The following is a 23,456-nucleotide window of genomic DNA, read 5'->3' on the forward strand; positions in this document are numbered from 1 at the left end:
TGCCTAATAATTATTGATAATTAAATTTTGTTATGCTTATGCTTTCTAAATCATATAGTATTATCATTGTTTGAGGAATATACATGTTTGTTTAGGCAACAAGGTTTGAAGCCATTATAAGAAATATTGATTATGAGCTTAACATGTCACATGCAAAAATCAAACCTGAGGAATAACAAAATTTCATCCAATCACTCAAGCTAACCCCACATAGTACTATTATTCTATCGGTGTCGTGCATTCTAATTCTCTTTGGTAAAAATAGTGTCAATAGTGTTGGTATCATATCTTTCACCATATTGTAGTACAAACATCCTTAATATCATGTCTTCTAAGATCACAATATTGGTGTCATGCTTTCTAATTCACGCTTCTATTAATATCATTGGTATTATTTGAGTCACACCTTATGGCTATAGTAGAAACTTTTTTGCTAATGTAGATACTCAAGTCACTAGTACTAACATCATTGATAGCCTTTTTTTTTTTCTCGCCCATTTTAGCACTAAAAACATTGGTAGTATTGATACCATCCATACCTTCCTTCTCACTTTAATACTAATAAAATAGGTAAGAAGGTGCAACTATGCCATTGATTGTCACCATTGATTTTTTTCCTTCCTATGATATTGCATTAACATTTTTTATGGTAAGCATGTCATACCTTCTCACTTTCTCTTATACTAACATGACTAATGGAATCAGTGTCAATTCTTCTCACTTGGGTGCTAACATTAATGTTAATTATATTGTTGATTATACTCACTATAGTACTAAAATTGTTAGTGGGATTCATGTCTCTCCACACTCACATAAATATTAACATCGCTTATGAGAAGAGTTTTAAGCTTCATTGCCAACACCCTCATATTTCATTGGGCTAGTGAGATAGTGGGACTAGGCGTGGGGTTTTATGCCCACAAGTTATACTATGGTTATTCACAAGATCTTTTTACAACGAAAGAAAGGAAAATATATGTATATGGCAGATTTATGTACAATGAGATTTAAGAGCAAACTAAAGAATAATAATATATGTCAATGTGTATTATCCAATAAAATCTAACAAAATGACAACAAACTAATAAGCCACCTTACAAGCACATTTCTTGAAAATCATGCCCCATTAGCGATAAGACTATACAGTGTCTAAAATCATATATAAAAAATAATCATAACTTTATATTGTAAATATCAGATAAATATGCCTTATAAAATCAGAAAATACATAGAAAATTAATTGGAGAGAGCATGCTAAAGATATCAACTCTCAAGAAGGTTAATTTTATTGATAAAATATAAGTACAACTTGTTGTTTTTACCAATTCTTGCAAAAATCACGTCGAGAATTCCCTTAAAATGTCTACTATGTAACAAGGCTCATACAGTGGACACCAAAATGTCAAACAACAAAGAAAAATATATTGTTGGACAGCATAAGATCTTTTATGTCTGTTAAGTTATGTGAGTCTTGAGATGATCGCACGCTTAACCTTTGACTTGAGAAACCACGACCCAAGAGCATCTAAGTTGTCAAAATCACCAGGGGATCGCACTTGACTTGGGCCACACCAGCCCTTAACATGGCTGGATTTTTGCCCACAAAGTTTCGAACCAGTGACATTTACATCATGGAGTGCTTTGTTGCACTCCCCATTAATGGCGGTGTTGATCCAATGCTCCCATGTGTTTCGTGGCATGTGCTTAAATCTAGCAATGTGTCTGTTTACTAACACCTGTTGGTTTTGGTGTAACGGTAATTTTGTCTCCAACAAGTGGTATTAGAGCCAAAAGTCTCGAGTTAGAAACACACCTGGCTTGCGTTGAGGGGGGAGATTGTTGTGCTCACCATTAATGGCGGTGTTGATCCAACGCTCTCGTGTGTTTCGTGGTATGTGCTTAAATCTAGCGATGTGTCTGTTTACTAACACCTGCAGGTTTTGATGTAACGGCAATCGTGTCTCCAATATGATTTAACAATACACCCTATCATCGTTTATTCTACACCGCCGTGGGTAGCATACGCTCTTTTTTATAAGACTTGAGAACATTTTTTTTTTCAAAAATCATACCAAATAGCATTGATATAAAGAAATATTGGACTTTCTAACAACAACAATAACAACATTAAGAAAAACACCAGAAAATAAGTGAGCTCACTTTACTCCTTAAAGGATTTATGCCACCACAAAAACATGTAAGCTGTAGTACTTTTGAATAATGAATCAGAGGAAGAAATGACAACTTCTAAATTTTATACATACGTCTCCTCACTAGTTTTTTTCCATCCTCTCTTTCCTTGCCTTCAATCTAATTTTATACATCCCTTCAATGGTTGGAGGGTAAAATTGTTTTTTAAACTAATTATATGTTAAGACAAATGACAAATGTCTTTTCTTTTTGGAGAAGGCATATTAGGAAGCATTATTTGTTAAATTAATTTACTTTAAATTACAGGACTTGGGTTGATGGCCTCCTTACAATATTTTAGCTTCCTTTTACTCTCTAACTAGACTTTATCACCCCCCAATTTGTCTTTAGATTTTTATGTAATAATATTTTTATTATTTTCTTCTCTCTACTAGTTATCTTATTATGAATCTTAACTTCCTTTTGTCCTCTAATTCTTTAGCACCTCATGATTTCTCCTTAAATTTTTTATGTAATAATATTTTTTCTAAATACTTTTTATTTTCTTAAATTAATCACCTCTTTATAATATTTTAGTTTCTTTTTTCCCTGCAACCATTTATAATAGTTTTAATAATGTTATTTATTTTCTTTTTTCATACTCAATAAATTGAATATTAATTATTTCGACAACTCTACTTCACTAAGTAAAAAGAAAAGCGAGAAAAGCAATTTAGAATTTGCTTTGCATAAACGTAATTTAGAGTTTACACGAGGTATTAAGTTTGTTTATAGAGTGTAAAAATGTGTATATGCATTGAAACTCTGTGGGAAATGGTTGGGAGGATATAAATAGGATCCTTGTGATCAAAATAGTGGATTACGCACAACTATTTGGGATGCAGCTCAATTGCATTGCAAATTATCTTAGATTTTAGACTTGTCATCCGGATGCTTTCACTGGATAATTTTGTCATCCTAACGAGATTGCTTTCTGCGAAAAATAGGTGGATATGCCTGCAGAATCTTATATTTTCTCCTGTAAACAGCACTTGGATAGTTGGGTATGTAACTCAAACGGTTGAGCGGTAGCCTTCAATACCTCTCATCTCCATTTCTGTTTTTCTGTTTCGTCTTGCATGGGATTTAATGGCATAAATAACGCCCTGTTTTTAAGAAGTTTGTGTGGACCCCGGTTGCAGCAGTCAACCCATAGTAACAGGTAACGCTAGCACAGCAGACAATGGAGGCACGTTAAGTGTGGGTACTAACTTGGTTGAATTATGCCCTCTCATGTTTACCCGCAAAATTCATATAATATATAACAAGAACAGAGGAATGTGAGTACACATCCTATTACGATATCACAAAAGTTCAATTTATTGATTACAACAATATGAGACTGAGGACAGCGGGATTTATCATTCCAACATTTTCATTCAGCGGGGATAGCTCAGTTGGGAGAGCGTCAGACTGAAGATCTGAAGGTCGCGTGTTCGATCCACGCTCACCGCATCGCATCTTGAAAGGTGTTTGGAGCTTCGCTTCTTAAAACGAAGAAGCTTGTGACAGCTGTCAAAACTTTTCGATGATAAAAGTAGATTATCGCATCTGGAAAGGTGTTTAATAGATAAGTGATCACTGGGTCTTGAAAGGTGTTTAATAGATACTTTTCGATGATAAAAGTAGATTATCGCATCTTGAAAGGTGTTTAACAGATAAGTGATCACTGGGTCTATCGCATCTTGAAAGGTGTTTAATAGATAAGTGATCACTGGGTCTTGAAAGTAAGAAACTTGACCGCTGCTATTAACACTTTTCGATGATAAAAGTAGATAAAGTTTAATAGATAAGTGATCACTGGGTCTTGAAAGTAAGAAAACTTGACCGCCGTCGTTGACTGCTAGATTATCGCATCTTGAAAGGTGTTTAATAGATAAGTGATCACTGGGTCTTGAAAGTAAGAAACTTGACCGCTGAAGCTTGCGGCAGCTATCAACACTTTTCGATGATAAAAGTAGATAAAGTTTAATAGATATGTGATCACGGGGTCTTGAAAGTAAGAAACTTGACCGCTGTTGTGGACTTCTGAGGCGGAGGAATTGTCTGCACTGGGTCTTGAAAGTAAGAAACTTTATCAACACTTTTAGATGATAAAAGTAGATAAAGTTTAATAGATAAGTGATCACAGGGTCTTCAAAGTAAGAAACTTGACCGCTGTCTTTGACTGCTGAGGCGGAGGAATTGTCTGCACTGGGTCTTGAAAGTAAGAAACTTGACCGCTGTCCATGACTGCTGACGCAGAGGAATTGTATGCAAAGTGATTATCGCATCTTGAAAGGTGTTTTAATAGATAAGTGATCACTGGGTCTTGAAAGTAAGAAACTTGACCGCTGTCCATGACTGTTGAGGTGGAGGAATTGTCTGCAAAGTGATTATCGCATCTTGAAAGGTGTTTTAATAGATAAGTGATCACTGGGTTTTGAAAGTAAGAAACTTGATCGCTGAAGCTTGTGACAGCTATCAACACTTTTCGATAATAAAAGTAGATAAAGTATAATAGATAAGTGATTACTGGGTCTTGAAACTTGATCGCTGTCGCTGAGGCAGAGGAATTATCTGCAAAGTGGCAGGAATCCAATACAAAATTTCAAAAAAATTTGTAGTGGCATTGTTTGAATCGTGTTTTTGATGGCAAAAATGGATTCAGCACCATCAAAAACGTTTAGGACACTTAAAATTTTGAAGTAACTTGGATTTACGAAAATCCTTGCCAGATTTTCAGAAAATCTTGTAGAGGCAGTGTTTGAATCGTGCTTTTAATGGTGAAAATAGATTCAGCACCATCAAAAAGCATTTAGGACACCTAAAATTTTGAAGTTTAACAACTATAACTTAGATTTACAAAAATCCTCGCCAGATTTTCTCTAAATATAACGGGAATTTCCAAAAATTTCTAGAGGCAATGTTTGAATTGTGTTTTTGATGTTGAAAATGGATTCAGCACCATCAAAAACGTCTAAGACCCCTAAAATTTTGAAGTTTAACAACTACAACTTGGATTTACAAAAATCCTTGCCAAATTTTCTCTAAATATAACCAGAATTTCCATAACTTTCCGGGCAAGTCCTCGGCCTCGTTAGATTACGCGGCTATCAACAATTTTGAATAATAAAATTTAATAAGTGATAAGTAATAACTGGGTCTACAAAGTTTGACAGCTATCTACAGTTTTAGATGATAACATCATAAAATTAAATAAGTGATAAGTAATCACTAGGTCTATGAAGTTTGACAACTATCTAGATGATAAAATTAAATAAGTGATAAATAATCACTGGGTCTACGAAGTGTGACAGAGCTATCTAAAGTTTTGGATGATAAAATTAATTAAGTGATAAGTAATCATTGGGTTTACGAAATTTGACAGAGCTATCTAAAGTTTTGGATGATAAAATTAAATGAGTGATAAGTAATCACTGGATCTACGAAGTTGGACCGTTATCTACAGTTTTGGATGATAAAATTAAATAAGTAATCACTAACAGTTTTGGATGATAAAAGTAGATAAGTAATCACTGGGTCTACGAAGTTGGACAACTATCTACAATTTTGAATGATAAAATTAAATAAATAATCATATAGGTTAGTTGTGATAAGAAGAAGAAATTTGACAGTTCAGATGTTTTTTGCTGGGTTTCTTAAACTAAAAGTTATTTCATCTTTAAAGTTAATAGATAATTTGACTCAAAAAATATATATATATATTATTTTTGGACAAAATTATTTATTATTTATTTTTCATACAATATTTATCTTTTTATATATACAATTTTTTCAGTGCACCAAGTAAAACATGTCTCCGGAGATTTGAACCTACGAAGGCAAGGAACAAAAACATGTGCCCCACTTCTTGAGCTAAACTTTATATATTCAATTTCATATCACTAAAATTTGTCACTAATAATTTGTGATAAGATAAAATTAAATATTATGCTACATGTTTGTTTATAAAGCAAACTATATCTATCTTAACTTCCGATCAAATATATTTTCAGTTTTCAGTGTAAAAGAGTTTTGCATCTCAGAATTTACATAATTTATATATCATAAATACTAATTATTTTTTACTTTAAGAATATTTAAATCACAAAAATATATTTTTAGATATTATATCACTTAATTTATATATATGAAATACTTATCATTTTTTTAATTTGATAAAATTTACTCAGGCAAAAATGTTTTAACTATGAAATTAATTTATGTAATTTTTGCAAACAACACTTTAGTTTTGTAACTATCCAATTTCATGCAACATTTTTTACTTTGATAAAATTTACTTCACACAAATATACTTTAACTATGATATTAATTTATGTAGTTTTTGCCTATAGCATTTTAGTTTTCTAACTATTCAAATTTCATGCGACATTTTACCTTTGTCTAATCAATTTCATGTTTTGACAAATAATCTTTTATAATTTTCTTACATTACAAAGAAAACTTAATCTAATAATATTAGTGTAAAGTGGAATAGAGAATGAGGTTTTGGTAAATTTTATTAGTCCAGTGAATTTGTGATCCCAATATGAAATAAAACTGAATTTATAAAAAAATAATCTTGTTTTATTACTCTTTTTGTTTTCTTAAATTATTCTATACTTAAATTCTTTTTACGATCAACAAAATATATATATAATTGTTAAAGTTTTTAATTAAACTTACATATTCAATATTTTTTTTATTTTTATTTTTTATTAATTAATCAACATATATATTTTATATATTTTTAATATAACATTATATAATAACATTTCTATACAATGTGCCACACTTAGATTTAATTTATATGTTTGACTATTTATTTTTTTAATGTTTAAAAAAATATCCATTATTTTATAATAAATATTTAATAATATTACAAAATATTGTATATTCTTTCTTTTCTTTTATATTTTTAAATATGGATAGTAATTTAATTTAAACATAAAGCGTATGTTTCCAACTTTTTGAAGGTCCCTTGTAAAGCATTGTGTCATAATATATTTTTAATTAAAAAAAATGATGAAACTCTTGAAGATGAGCATCATTTAGGGATTGATTGTATCCCGGTAGAAGATTATTGGCCTCAAATGTTAATTTGATTTATTCATTATTTATTTATTATTTATGTGTAATATTTAGTTTCTAGAAAGGAATTCCAATATTATTATTTATGTGTAATATTTAGTTTCTAGAAAGGAATTCCAATATTAGTTTGAAAATTATTTTTCTTTAATTTAATATTTTTATATATTTTTAAATTTAATTTGAAAAAAAAGATTTTTTTTCCTTTGTTAATATGATTTCTTTAACTTGTAATAAATCTAGAAATTAAATATATGTATAGTGTAGTTTTTCTTACATTTTTGTTATTTAACAATATTAGAATTATATTTTTATAGTAGATAAAACTAAAACAAATGCAGGGCAAATTTTAACTGGATTATAATCTTTTTCTTACTTTTTTACCCAAAATAATTTCTTTTAGATATTTCAGTTACTCTTCTTCATATAATTCATCTAAGTCATCTTAATTTATTGAATCAATTCTCCATTATCCTATATTCATGCTTGAGATTATTGTTAACTTCTCCAAAGATAACATTATAACTATAAGCAATCTTCCTTATTACTAGATTTCAAAGTTTGTATCCTTTTACTTTATCTTTATAACTAATGAAGACATATTTCTTTGCTTTAATCCAACTTTCTCCTTTTCTCCCTTCAAACATGAGCATAGAGTGTAAAAACCATAGTTTAAAAACAATCTTCTCATAGTGAATATGAGTATTGAGTGTAAAAACAATCTTATCATAGTGAACATCCTTAAAGCCATGGAAAGAACCATATCAATCAAATTCATTATAATAAGTAATGACTATAAACATCATGCTTGGGATTATTGTTAACTTCTCCAAAGATCACATCATGACTATAAACAATCTTCCTTATTACTATATTCCAAAGTTTGTAGCCTTTTACTCCATCTTTATAACTAATAAAGATACATTCCTTTGCTTTAATATCAAACTTTCTCCTTTTCTCCTTTTGAACATGAGCATAAGCATCACAAGAAAAACTAAGTTGTATAAGAGAGGGTTTCTTAGCAATCTAGAATCTTATCGAGTAATGTTGATGTAGGTGATCCAAATAAAATAGAGTATCTACTGCAATATGGAATCTTATCAAGTAATGTTGATGTAGGTGATCCAGATAAAATAGAGTATCTACTATCAGGGCTCAAAAATTATATTCTATGCTTGCACCACCAAGTGTATTTCTTTCTTTCTCCATGAACATCTTATTCGTCCCTTAAACCAACTCTATTGATGTGTGTATGGAGTTGTATCTTATCATGCTATTCCATAATGTTTGCCAAACAACTCAAAAAAAAAATCCACAAAATTCCCTCCATTATTGGCGCTCAACTCTTTGTATTTTTCATAAACATTAGATTTATTATAAGGAAACACAACCATTTTTATTAGAAAATCATCTACAAATGAGACATAGTATATCCTCCCAGAGATGAAATATGTGTAAGTCCAAACACATCACTACATATTAGCTTCAAGATCATTTTCTCCCTCGTAACACTAAATGGAAATCTTGCATTATTTTGTTTACCATATACATATTTTTCATAGATAATGAAACCTAAAAAACAATAATAGATACCTTTAAGTATACCTTTATTATGCAAAATATGAAACCTCTTCTTTCAAATATGTCTCGTTCTCTAATGCTAAAGCAATGTCTTCTCCATAGGAAGAGTGGCAGTGCTATTAGTTTCATTCTTAGTTTCATTCTCAAGAGCAAGGGTAATTCACACCCATTGGTGATAATAATTCTCAATAGCTTCTGTAGAGTTCCAATCCAAGCTCAAAACCTTCAACAACACCATTACTCCTCAAACCATCTTTCCAATATCCTATTCAAATATAGCCTACAAACCCACATCAAAAATCTCACTCACAAAGATAATTTTGTTAGCCAAAGATGTAAAACACTAGGAATCATTTTAACATGTCCAACCTTAAGAAACAACTGGACCCTTCCATGTCATATGAACTTGGTTGTCAATTCATATATTAAGAACACATTGCGTCCATTATGCTTTTCATATTCACAAAATCATTCCTAGATGAGAAGTCATATTAAAAGATGCACATGAGTGAATCAACCCATCATCATTGATCTGAATGTGTACTTGTAAATGCAAAGTACACATCCCCTCCTTTGAAGGAGGTTCTATAATATTTTTTATAATGCCTAATTTTATAGCATTTCCAATGTTTCTTGTTAGAAATGTCTTAGATATTCTTTCTACCGAAGAGTTATATTTATTTATGTATATAGGGTGATTCCTCACAAATGAAGCATTTTTTACCTCACTTTAGCAATCCATCATTTTCCACCACATTACTATCAATAATAGAAATGAAACCACATCTATCCTATGAATCTGGTATGTAAAATAATGCACTTATCTTCTTCAAAAATTTTAATATCAACAAAAACTAACTAACTAACTTATCATAAATTAATTCCTTAAATACTTTGTTACACAATCATCAACATTTATCCTTCAAAAATGATAACTTTTTCAAAGCAAAAATTTATTTAACAAAAACTTATATTAACCTAAAATGCCTTTCGTATTCCATAACACCTTATACATAACATCTCTCCTATTCCATAACACCTTATACATAACATCTCTTGGATATTAAATATTTAACACCTTATACCTAACCTCTCTTGGGATATTAAATATTTAGTGAATTTGAAAAACATACATAAATTGTATTCTTATCTTTCTTATCCAAATTTGTCTAGGTGGTCATAGCAACCATACCTATACCCATAAGTACACTACCAACATCACATTGATCTAGTATTCTTCATTTACCAGAAGGCTTAATGTGCTTCAGAAATGATGGCTTAATGTGGTTAAGAAGGTTTCCACCAACTCCATTAGCATGGTGCACGAGCGATAATTGCAGTGCTTTGTTTTAATCTAATAATTAATTTGTCTAGGTGGTCATAGCAACCATACCTATACCCATAAGTACATTACCAACATCACATTGATCTAGTATTCTTCATTTACCAGAAGGCTTAATGTGCTTCAGAAATGATGGCTTAATGTGGTTAAGAAGGTTTCCACCAACTCCATTAGCATGGTGCACGAGCGATAATTGCAGTGCTTTGTTTTAATCTAATAATTAATAGTTGCATAGCCTTTTACACAATATACTATGGATGGCTTATCGTGCCAAATTCTTTTTGGGACTAAATCCAATTTTGTTTTTCACGATAAGGGTGGAGTCCATCCCCACTTTTGAGAGGTGCTGAGCCATGGATTCGAGGAGGTCGTGTGACATTACATGGTTGTCGGCACAAGCATATCGTTAGGTTTATGCATTCTTACATCGATCAATATGCTACTCATATAAAATACAAAATATTGGTGTTATTTATTAAATATGGGTGTTATTTATTTTTAAAAATTTAAAATATTGGAGTATTTGAATTATTTTTGTTTATGGTTGAAATGCAATCATTATCATTAAAAAAAAATGGGGTATTTGAAATTTTAAAATTTATCAATTATAATTTCAATTTTTAAAAAATTTTGCTAAATTTTATTATAATTTTACAAAAATTTTCATTATTTTCTAAACTAACGTCTAAATTTTTAGACTACCAATAAAAAAATTACATTATAAGTTTGATAGTTTTGTGCGTTCATATAATTCTGACCGTCCTTTTTGTCCATATACAAATATTTCGTTGTTATTTATTTTATATAAAAAATTATTTATTTATTATTATATTTTTTAAATTTTAAAGTGAGATTTTGTTATATTTATTTTATTTTTGTGAAAAATATATATTAAATTTTTATTTTTATTAGATGTATATATTATATTTTTAATATAAGATTTAATTATATGTATATTTGTTTTGTATTTATCTATATATATATAAAAGTATGATAAAATAATAAGTTTGTAAATATCATAATTGAATATAATGTAAATATAGAAGTTGATATAATTTTATTTTCTTCCTATTTTAAGTATTATTATTATTATTAAAGATATAGATATTATTCGTGGTTTTAATATTAATCTTAATTGTAAACATTAGTAATTCGTAATGTGTCATCATTATAGTTAATGTGATGTCTCTCTTCACTCCATTGTAACTATTATCTATACAATAACAACATATAATTATAACTTGGAATATTACTCTCATTTTGTCTTTATACTATTATCACTAGACATCATCCTTGTATATCACTCTCCTCATCATGAATTACCACCATCTTTGGTAGTGATATCATCCCTTATTCTAGAACTAGTATTACAAGAGACTACTATATTAGACCACCATACTACTATATTAGACCACCATATCAAAATGTTCTTGATGACATGGATTAGATCACAATGGCTTTGATGACATAGATTTTAATCATTCTTGTACTAGCATGTTTGATAGTATTGGTGTTATGCATTTCTTTTTGCTTTAGAATTAAATTTACCAATAGAAAATTGGTATCTTCTCGTTTTGTTCACTCTAGTTCAATTATCATATGGGTACTATTATCACTCATATAGATGTTATTATCAATGTGGACAATTGTGATATGCTTTCCAAAACATAGAGTACTATTATTGGTTTTTTTGTTCATATAATATTATTATTTTTATTTTATTTTTGTTCATAAACTATTATTATTATCTTTTCATGAGAAATATTTGCTCACACAATAAGGCTCTAAGTAGTTACAAGAAATACTCATTATGAGCTTAACATGTCACATATAAGAATTGGCCCTAAGTGAGGAGGATAACAACATTCCTTTTAACCACTCAAGCTAAACCCAATTGACACATTACTATCATTCTTTATAATATTGGTGTCATGCATTTTAATTCTCTCTATTATTACCATTGTAGATAGTTTTGGTATCATATCCTTCACCATACTCTAGTACAAACATCTTTGATTTTATATCATGCCTTTTGAGATCATAATTTCAGTGTCATGTCTTCCAAATCACCCTTGTTTTAATATCATCGATATTATTTGAGACTAACCTTATGACTATAGTAGAAACATTTTTTTTTAATGTGGATACTCAGTGTAGTATTAACATCATTGATGGGATTGTTGTGCTTTCTTTCCAACTTTAGCTTTACCATCGATGTTGGTATTGACACCATTCTTATCTTCTTTCTCACTCTAATACTAGTAAACTAGGTAAGAAGTCACAATAATGTCATTGACCATTGGCATGGATGTTTTTCCTTGTCACTATAATACTAATAATGACATTTAACATTTTTATGGTAAGCAAGAAATACCTTCTCACTCACTCTCATACTAACATGACTATTGAAATTGGTCTCAATTCTTCTCATTCAAATACTAACATCAATGTTAATTATATTGTCAATTCTACTCACTATAATACTCACATTGCATTGTGAAATCTACAACAACCCCATTTTATTGAAAATAAATAAAAACCCTTGAAAATATATATATATATATATATATATATATATAAAACTGCTTTCATTGTAAATAAATTTTCTTCCATTTACTTTGAATCTCTTAAAAAAAAATTCAAAACATTGGGAGAAACTCAAAAAAATAAAAAATTCTTCAAGAATGCGAACATCTGAATACAATTTTTATCTTTTGAAGCATCTGGACGGAGATATCTAGATGATTAAAAACTTTTTATTAGTCACATGCCGTGGACTCTCGGGCCCTTGGATGCCCTCGTACCGCGCATTTCAATTACCTTTATTTTAATTGTTTTTTAAGATTTTCGCTTTATCAATTTATCTTCGAGAGTCCAAGCATCTCTGAAGTCTCCACACTGATTTGATCCCGAAGTCCTGGACATCTAGACTTTCCGGAATTACGTATTCAATAAACATTTATTTTGTTTTTATGATATTTTGAAACTTCGTGCGTATTTTAGGCATTTTTATCAAACTTCACTCAGTTTTAACCCAAACTCCCGGACTTCCAAACCCCTGATTTCAATAACGATTTTCCTGAATTTTTGCTTTTTATTTTATTATTTAATTTTTGCACTTATTCTTGTTTCTATAATAAAGTCTGTTGTTTTCCCTTACTCCAAAGTACGGGCATTTTTGTAAAACATGATATTGTTTATAGCCCACATCTTAATTAAATTTTCTTGTGATAATTAATTTTCATTCGATAAACTCTATTATTATAATTCTTTTATAAACCAGAGTCATGTGGCGATGTCATTGTTTGCTGCTGCTTGTTTTTTTTTTTATATTATCACTATTTACTTTTTTGTGAAGCTAAACATGTTTATTTAAACTTTTAACTAGAGAAATAGAAAAAAATTCTCAAACATTATTAAGTTTCATCTATATTATTGCAATACTACTTGTAATTGTTAAAAGTACATGTTTTCAAAAATCTATTGTAAAAAGCTAAAAGTACTTTTTCAAACTTTCAAGAAGAGAGATCAGAAAATTACCTTAAGCATTTATTAAGTTTCATCTACATTATTGCAATGGCACGCGTGAAAAGCACATTGTTATGTTTGAATTCTTAAACAAAATATTTTTAAAGTGTATTTAGAACATTTTAATAATGTTTCATATCTTTACGCATCACTTACATATATTTTAGTAACATAAATGTAGGAAAAAAAAGTAATTGTTATTCTATTTTATGACCAATCAAATTTCAAATAAAAACACTAAACTTTATTTATTCCAATTTTGATTTTCATATTTAAATTTAAATTTATATATTATATTTTAAAAATTTATTTTTTAAGTTATAATATACATTTAAAATATGGTTAATTATTCATATGTAGATCTACTCTTCCATTTAAGATGTGGTATATATATAACTCATGACCTTCCATGGACATCAATAATAATAATCTTTTCTGTCAAAAAGTGTAGACACCTTATGCATTAAATTAAGTATCTCATCCCATATTTTTTTTGGTGTATAAGTTATAAATGCATAAACAAATGAGCTGTATTTCTTTAGCTTTAATGGTCTCTAGTATATTTTGTTATAACAAATAGAAAAAATATTGTTTTTTTAAGAAAAAATATTGTATCATTCAAAAAAATTCCATAAACTTTATTGAAACAAAATTATATTTTAAAACAACTATTTCCATAAATATTATATATATAAATATATAACAACAATTTCCAAAATACTAAAGAATTATAGATATATTCTTTATAGATATATGAGATGGAACTATATATAATATATATACTATACATAATACTAGAGAATTGTATATATATGAGATGGAACTATATATATGAGATGGAACTATATATACTATACATGTTATTTGCAGACTTGTTTACCATATAAATCAATTTATGGACCGACCAATTAAAAAATGTGAATCAAATACTTTACTACTTCCATCCCAACATTAATTTCAAGTTGTGCTACTGCACAAACAATATAAGATATTTTTAGAGAAAAACAAAATTCATTAATTTCAAGTTGTGCTACTGCACAAGGAATATGAGATATTTTTAGAGAAAAACAAAATTCATTAATTTCAAGTTGTGCTGCTGCACAAGGAATATAAGATATTTTTAGAGAAAAACAAAATTCCAGTTTAGATCGAATAGTTTACTTCATACTCTAAAAAAAATGAATGCATGCAAGAAAAAATGGATACAGTCACAACTACAGAAAACCTGAGGCTTAACCTGAGGCTGAGAAGTCGTAGAGTCTGTCGGTAATAAATACAGCTAATTTCCTAACCTACTAGATTCTCAGTTGCTTCTAGATATGGCTAGATCACCATGAAAATACCATAGTACAATATATCCCCCAAGCTGGACTGAAAATCTAGAATACATAACCACTGAACAAATAAAAGAATACAAGAAACCAAATACTTTAAAACAGATATGTTCCGCAACATTATTTAACTTACATTATGATAAAATACAGTCCAATACAGGAGTTTTGTATTGCACTTAAGTTGCGGAGTTAAACAAAACAGAAAGAGACTGGTCTTGTAGGGTTGCAGCAGTGGCGATGGAAGTGGCAACTTCAAGGAAATAATGGATGAGAAACAATCAAACTGAACGTAGATTGCGTGGGTTTTCGTCGAAGTCACATTTATCAGGGTTGGTGTGACCACCTGCTTTCCACATGATGTGTGATATGGGTAGAGAAGTTGCGTCTTGCCACAGGTGTTGACGTTGCGCCTGGAGGTCTGAAGCCATGGTGGTGGCGGCGCAGTGATGTAAGCACCTTGGAAATTACAAATTCAAATGTTTACATTATAAAATTACAAAATATTTATGTACTTATTTCAAATATTTATGTAATCTTTCTCGACTCTTAAAGGGGATGTGACCAGGCAATAAATTGAGTGAAACTGAGTGTATTTTCATGGTTGAGACATAGAGATTGACCAAGAACATGTTGCTCTGCTAAAGTGACCAATTTGTGTACTCGCTGAAAGTGGACGTACATGGTAAGTGGTAAATTGGCTTCCCATTGATGAGAAACCTTGAATTCCATCACTCGACATAACTCCTCTTTCAGTGTCAATTTCTTAGAAGAGTACACATGTTTCTCTTTTCTGACTTGCAGTGTTGGGTATTCTTTGCATTCTCCAGTGAGTATAGAAAGGACACTCACTACCTTGAGGTCAGTTACCCCATCTTCAACACTTTCAACCATTCTATTTTCAGAAATGCCCAACAATTAATAACAAGGAAATTTTCCCATAAAATACTACATTTCTGGTTGAATAATTAATTTCAAACATAATTTATTTCAAAACATAATTTCGTTAATTTTGTGTTGGAGTTATCTTGGGGAATATAATGGCGTCATGTAACTGTAGCGACTCACCAATCCTTGGAATATGATATATATTCTTGTTAGTCCTCTAGCTCAGCTAAGTTTGTTCATAAACTGCAAAAAGGTGTATATGCATTGAAACTCTGTGGGAAATGGTTGGGAGAATATAAATAGGATCCTTGTGATCAAAATAATGGATTACACAACTATTTCGGGTGCAACTCAATCGCATTGCAAATTGTCTTAGATTTTAAACTTCTTGTCCTAACGAGATTGCTTTCTGCGAAAAATAGGTGGATATGCTTGCATAATCTCATATTTTCTCCTGTAAACAGCACAGAGATAGTTGAGTATGTAACTCAAACGGTTGAGCGGTAGACTTCAATACCTCTCATCTCCATTTATGTTTTTGTGTTTCGTCTTGCATAGGATTTAATGCCCTAAATAACGCCCCTTTTTGTAAGAAGTTTGTGTGCGTACTCCTGGTTGCAGCAGTCAACCCACAATAACAGGTAGTTAAGTGTGGGTACTAACTTGGTTGAATTATGCACTCTCATGTTTTATCGGCAAAATTTATATCATATATAACAGAAACAGAGGAATGAGGAATGTGAGTACACATCCTATTACGATATCATACACAAGGTCACAAAATGTTCTTCAATTTATATGAGATGGATGACAGTAGAATTTCTCACTGTCAGTTATTTTCATTCAGCGGGGATAGCTCAGTTAGGAGAGCGTCAGACTGAAGATCTGAAGGTCGCGTGTTCGATCCACGCTCACCGCATCCAGCTTGAAATGTGTCTAGAGTAATCACTGGGATCTACAGTTTTGGATGATAAAAGCAGATAAGTATCACTGGACCTTGAAAGGTAGATAAATCACTGGGATGATAAATGCAGGTTAGTAATCACTGGACCTTGAAAGGTAGATAAGAGTTTCGGGTCTTTAAAGTAGATAGTAATCACTACTTATCACTGGGTATTAAGTAATCACTGGACCTTGAAAGGTAGATAAGAATTTCGGGTTTTTAAGAAGCTTGACCGCTATCGACAGTTTTGGATGATAGAAGTAGATAAGTAATTACTAGGTCTACAGTTTTGGATGATAAAAGCAGTGAAGTGATGGTTTGGATATCATTAGGTTTTTCAAATCAAAAGTTATATCTCTAAAGTATATAGACAATTTGATCTAGGAAAAAGGAATATTTTTATATTTTACTTATTTTTAGACCCAAGTGTTTATTAATTATTTTTCATATAACATTTATTTCTTTATATATTCAATTTCTTCAATGCACCAAGTAGAACATGTCTCGGGAGATTTGAACTTGTCAAACCAGGGAACAAAAACATGTGCCTTACTTTTTGAGCTAAACTTTATATATTCAATTTTATATCAATTAAATTTGCCAGTAATAATTTGTGATTAAAAAAAAAAAATTCAAGTATCATGTAACATCCCAATGGTAATAAATTAGCATAAATTATTCAGTTATGAAATAATAATTCTTTTTAAAAAAAAGGATCACGAATTAGTTACAAAAACTAATTTTTATTATCCATAAAGCTATCAATTAAGAATGGCAGAGCAGGGCGCGAATGGCGGCTTGGAATGGGAACTGATTCTTGGATTCGGAACGGTTCTTGAACTCGGAACTGATTCTTGGATGGAGAAACCGATACCTTTCCTGATTAATGAAGTCTCTTTTCTTGGTCGAGGGGGCGACATGTTCGGCACATGACCTGTTCATATGAATTCCAATCTCGTGTTAGGTGCTCTGCTACAATTTGGGGCACATGACTTGTTCATATGAACTCCAACATTATGTTAGGTTCTGAGTTGGGAAGTATCGAGAACCAATCCTTGCCTGTATGTCGAGTAATAACATCGACAGCAAATTGCAGGGACCGTTAATCTCTCCTACAATTGAAAAACTGAGACCTGCTTCTGCTGCTCAGTGCCAATATTTGCAAAGTGAAGACGCAGAGGCCATGGAAACTGAGATGTCCGAGTCCGGATGGACAATGTATTTGGATCAGTATGTAGATAGTTGGAGCAGTAAGTATAGAACCAGCGATGACGATATTGAGGAGAAGCAGAAGAAAAGTTCGATGTTTACGGAGGATGCAAAGAGATATCGAATTTATGACTGTCGTGCATCAAGCATTACAGGAAGGGAGGAGGAGACTTCGCTGGTTTCCGATGCTTCGTCTGGTCCCCAGAAGCTTCCTCTTCCTGTGCAAGATATTGAGTATGAGAAAAGGCGGCGAACGACTGGTTCATATTCGTTAGTTGCTATAAGAAAACCTGATGTTCATGTCAATAAATATCAGGATTTGGAATGCATTGCAACTTGCTCGTTGGCGGATGTGGCTCCAAGGAAGAATGAAATGAGAACGCTGAAAAAAGATGAGCATGATGATCTATTACTTCAGGACACAGCCACCTCTCCTATGCACAGCCTAGAGACGGACGTATGTATTCTCTTCTGAGGGCATCAGCTCCAGAAGAGATCAGTTGCAGAAGATATCCAGAAGAGGTCAGTTGCAGAAGATATTGTTTACTGCTTTTAAGAGAGCCTAGTACGCGGCTGTAGCGGTTATCATTCTTTCTGTGATAGATAAAGAGATCTTGCATCGAGGAATAAATGGTTGTGATCGAAGATGGGATCTTAGTTATAAGGTTGATCTATAGAGGCGGAAACACATATTTAAATTTCACGGTTAGGTTCTTGGTAAAGCTCAATTTATTTGGTTGTCTTTTTTGACTACTAATAACTAGGTACGCCGAAGCCTTTTACTTTGCATATTTCAATATTATACACGCACCATGATCTGTTATGTGAATGTGTATAAGGAGAACTCAAGCTATTTTCTTAGTAAAGAAAATATATCTCTACATATAGATCAAGATTGTTATTATGACATGCTTGCTCATGCACATGAGTAGATATTAAAAGATCTCTTTAGAGGTTGATTATTGTTTGAATAATGTTGTAACTAATCTTGTTGCCAAGATTGTTGATGACTGCATTGACAGGAAACGATGGCAGATGGTGCCAAGGAAAGTGATGTTTAACATTATGGCAGGAAAAGGATTATTCGTCCATGCAGATGAAGTCAAGCTGCAGTATTGTCCATTGCTAGAACAATTATGCCACAAGGATTATTGTATGTGGCGGTATGTAAATAAAAGATTACATGAAAACTGTATTAGCTTATAGCTAGTTATGTGATAGCTTAATGATAATTCATTGTAATGATTTTAATAACAATGGTTAAGGGATGGAATCCCTTATAAGCCATTGAGTGAGGGGTGAAAACCCTCACGAGCGTTTAATAATAAGATTAAATGTTTGTTGGTTTTCACCCTACGGGGTTTCTAGGGTATATCCGTGTTTTATGGTGTGATTGATGTGATTGCCTTATGTGTCCATTGATTCTTTATTTGATGTGACAACCATAATGTCTTAGTACATGAGTATCTAACATGGTTAAGGATATCAAGAAATGGATGCATGGATTCATGAGACAGTTTATGTTATTACGATGATGGGTAAAGGTTATGCAATGGTTAATGATGATTTGTGGAGTTGTGAATTGATTTATTACTTGTGGTAATTGCATAAAAAAAAAATCTAACTCCCTACTTTTACATGCGAGGTTACTGGGGTATGTGACAAGTGGTATCAGAGCCAGGTTGCAGTGCTGGCGCCTTTGGGAATTGGTAAGCGGAAAAGAAATTGAGGTACGCCGTTAGTGGGCATTAACTCAGGTATGAGTCAACCATTCGCATAATGATTTATGTAGTACACTACTTTTGGCATGATATGTGTGATTCATATTTATAACTGCTTTGAGTAGTAGGTAATAAAGTTGTTGCATAACTACATTCATAACATTGGATTCCTGATGAGGATAAAAGACAATGAAACTTTTGTCGCACTTACGAACAATATTGAACACTCATTACACTTAAGAACAATATTGAACACTCATTGAGGGAAGTGACAATCAACTACCCACTTGTGATTTGCAAATATGGCAATAACAAAGATGCATTCAGTGAAAAAGATTGAAGTTACAATGAACAAAACTTAATGAGCCAATGCATGAATGTAAAATATGGGGTTGTCCTTGGTTTGATGGTATAGTGTTTTAAAAAGACATTGTAAGAACCCCTTTAGACTTGGAAATAAACCATGAGTCAAGTAATGAGATTTGACTGTAATAGCTAATTTTTTTACTAAGTCTTGTCATGAATGCATGAAAATGACTGGTAGTTGAGGTTGGTTAGTGTTGTATGACTAACCAATATAACATATGTGCATTAATTGAATTGGATTTAAGATTATTACAATTCGTAAACAAGTGAAGGTTGACTGATGTCACAAGCATGGAATGCGTGTATAAAAATTCTTACTCTCTCTGTGCTATAGTTCCGGTTGTTTATGAGAAGAGTTCTTAATTTTATTCACCATGAGAATGCATGATGAATAGTATATTCTTATGTCTTAATAGATTTAATGATGTTACCCTCTAATTAATTGGAATTCATTAGCATGGTATGTGTTTATGTTAATTACTAAAACCTTGTTGGCAAAGGCGGCGAACGACTGGTTCATATTCGTTAGTTGCTATAAGAAAACCTGATGTTCATGTCAATAAATATCAGGATTTGGAATGCATTGCAACTTGCTCGTTGGCGGATGTGGCTCCAAGGAAGAATGAAATGAGAACGCTGAAAAAAGATGAGCATGATGATCTATTACTTCAGGACACAGCCACCTCTCCTATGCACAGCCTAGAGACAGACGTATGTATTCTCTTCTGAGGGCATCAGCTCCAGAAGAGATCAGTTGCAGAAGATATCCAGAAGAGATCAGTTGCAGAAGATATTGTTTACTGCTTTTAAGAGAGCCTAGTGCGCGGCTGTAGCGGTTATCATTCTTTCTTTGATAGATAAAGAGATCTTGCATCGAGGAATAAATGGTTGTGATCGAAGATGGGATCTTAGTTATAAGGTTGATCTATAGAGGCGGAAACACATATTTAAATTCCACGGTTAGGTTCTTGGTAAAGCTCAATTTATTTGGTTGTCTTTATTGACTACTAATAACTAGGTACGCCGAAGCCTTTTACTTTGCATATTTCAATATTATACATGCACCATGATCTGTTATGTGAATGTGTATAAGGAGAACTCAAGCTATTTTCTTAGTAAAGAAAATATATCTCTACATATAGATCAAGATTGTTATTATGACATGCTTGCTCATGCACATGAGTAGATATTAAAAGATCTCTTTAAAGGTTGATTATTGTTTGAATAATATTGTAACTAATCTTGTTGCCAAGATTGTTGATGACTGCATTGACAGGAAACGATGGCAGATGGTGCCAAGGAAAGTGATGTTTAACATTATGGCAGGAAAAAGGATTATTCATCCATGCAGATGAAGTCAAGCTGCAGTATTGTCCATTGCTAGAACAATTATGCCACAAGGATTATTGTATGTGGGGGTATGTAAATAAAAGATTACATGAAAACTGTATTAGCTTATAGCTAGTTATGTGATAGCTTAATGATAATTCATTGTAATGATTTTAATAACAATGGTTAAGGGATGGAATCCCTTATAAGCCATTGAGTGAGGGGTGAAAACCCTCACGAGCGTTTAATAATAAGATTAAACGTTTGCTGGTTTTCACCCTACGGGGTTTCCAGGCTATATCCGTGTTTTATGGTGTGATTGATGTGATTGCCTTATGTGTCCATTGATAATGATGGGTCCTTAATGATAATGGTTCTTTATTTGATGTGACAACCATAATGTCTTAGTACATGAATATCTAACATGGTTAAGGATATCAAGAAACGTTCTTTATTTGATGTGACAACCATAATGTCTTAGTACATGAATATCTAACATGGTTAAGGATATCAAGAAATGGATGCATGGATTCGTGAGACAGTTTATGTTATTACGATGATGGGTAAAGGTTATGCAATGGTTAATGATGATTTGTGGAGTTGTGAATTGATTAATTACTTGTGGTAATAGCATAAAAAAAAATTCTAACTCCCTACTTTTACATGCTAGGTTACTGGGGTATGTGACATATCATGCTAAATGTTTATTTATAAACCAGCTTAGATCTATCTTAACTCTCAATCAAATCTATTTTTAGTCTAAAAGAGTTTTGAGTTTCAAAATTCTAACAAAAGTAATATATATATATATATATATATATATATATATATATATATAAGTTTTTAATAGATAAAATTTATCTCACACAAACATTTTAACTAGGATATTAATTTACTTAATTTATATATCTGGCATACTAATTAATTTTTACTTGGATAAATTTTATCTCACACAAAAATATTTTAACTATGATAACGATTTACATAATTTATATATCATAAATATTTTTTTATTTTTTACAAAAGAAAATTTAAATCACAAAAATATATTTTTAGCTATGATATCACTTATTATATATATATGAAATACTTATCATTTTTTACTTTGATAAAATTTAATCACACAAACATGTTTTAACTATGATATTAATTTATGTAATTTTTAAGACAATTTCAATCAAAAAGCTATATTTTTAACTATGATATCACTTAATTTATATATGTGAAATATTTATCATTTTTTACTTTAATAAAATTTTCACATCAACATGTTTTAACTATGATATTAATTTATGTAATTTTTGTAAACAACATTTTAGTTTTGTAATTATTGCAATTTCATGCAACATTTTTTGCTTTGATAAAATTTACTTCACACAAACATGTTTTAACTATGATATTAATTTATATAATTTTTTAAGGTAGCATTTTAATTTTCTAACTATCCACATTTCAGGCAACATTTTACCTTTGTTTAATAGGATTCATGTTTTGGCAAATAATCTTATATGATTTTTTTACATTACAAGGAAAACTTAATCTAATATTATTTGTGTAAAATGGAATGGAGAATAAAGTTTTGGTAAGTTTTATAGTCCCGCCAATTTGTTACCCAATATGAAGTGAGCTGAATTCATAGAAAAATAATCTTATTTCATTACTTTTTTAGTTTCTTTGAATTTTTTTCATGCTTAAATTTTTCTATGATGAACAATATTATTGTATATATAGTTTTTTTAATAAAAAAAATTAATTGAATCTATATATTTAATATTATTTTTTATTTTTCATTAATTAATTAACATATATATTTTATATTTTTTTATAATATAACATTACATGATTTTACGTGATAACATCTCTATACTAAATTATATAGTTATACAACATGTAACAATTAGATTTATGTTATGTGTTTGACTATTTATTTTTTAATATTTAAAAAAATATCATGTTAT

At 30.7% G+C, this 23,456-nt stretch overlaps 2 non-coding genes and 1 pseudogene across 2 annotated transcripts; all 3 read left to right on the top strand.

Annotated features, from left to right (window-relative positions):
* Positions 1-3,572: 3,572 nt before the first annotated feature.
* TRNAF-GAA (transfer RNA phenylalanine (anticodon GAA)) lies at positions 3,573-3,645 on the top strand. Its single transcript has one exon. It is a non-coding gene; the product is annotated as a tRNA-Phe (tRNA).
* A 13,131-nt stretch (positions 3,646-16,776) lies between these two features.
* On the top strand, positions 16,777-16,849 carry TRNAF-GAA (transfer RNA phenylalanine (anticodon GAA)). Its single transcript has one exon. It is a non-coding gene; the product is annotated as a tRNA-Phe (tRNA).
* A 1,022-nt stretch (positions 16,850-17,871) lies between these two features.
* Positions 17,872-18,557, top strand: LOC149215349 (uncharacterized; annotated as a pseudogene).
* Positions 18,558-23,456: the final 4,899 nt, after the last annotated feature.

The sequence above is a fragment of the Pinus tabuliformis genome, chromosome 1_1 (genome assembly GCF_031772625.1).
Source record: "Pinus tabuliformis cultivar Carrire ecotype Pingquan chromosome 1_1, CPIR1, whole genome shotgun sequence".
Taxonomy (NCBI): Eukaryota; Viridiplantae; Streptophyta; class Pinopsida; order Pinales; family Pinaceae; genus Pinus; species Pinus tabuliformis.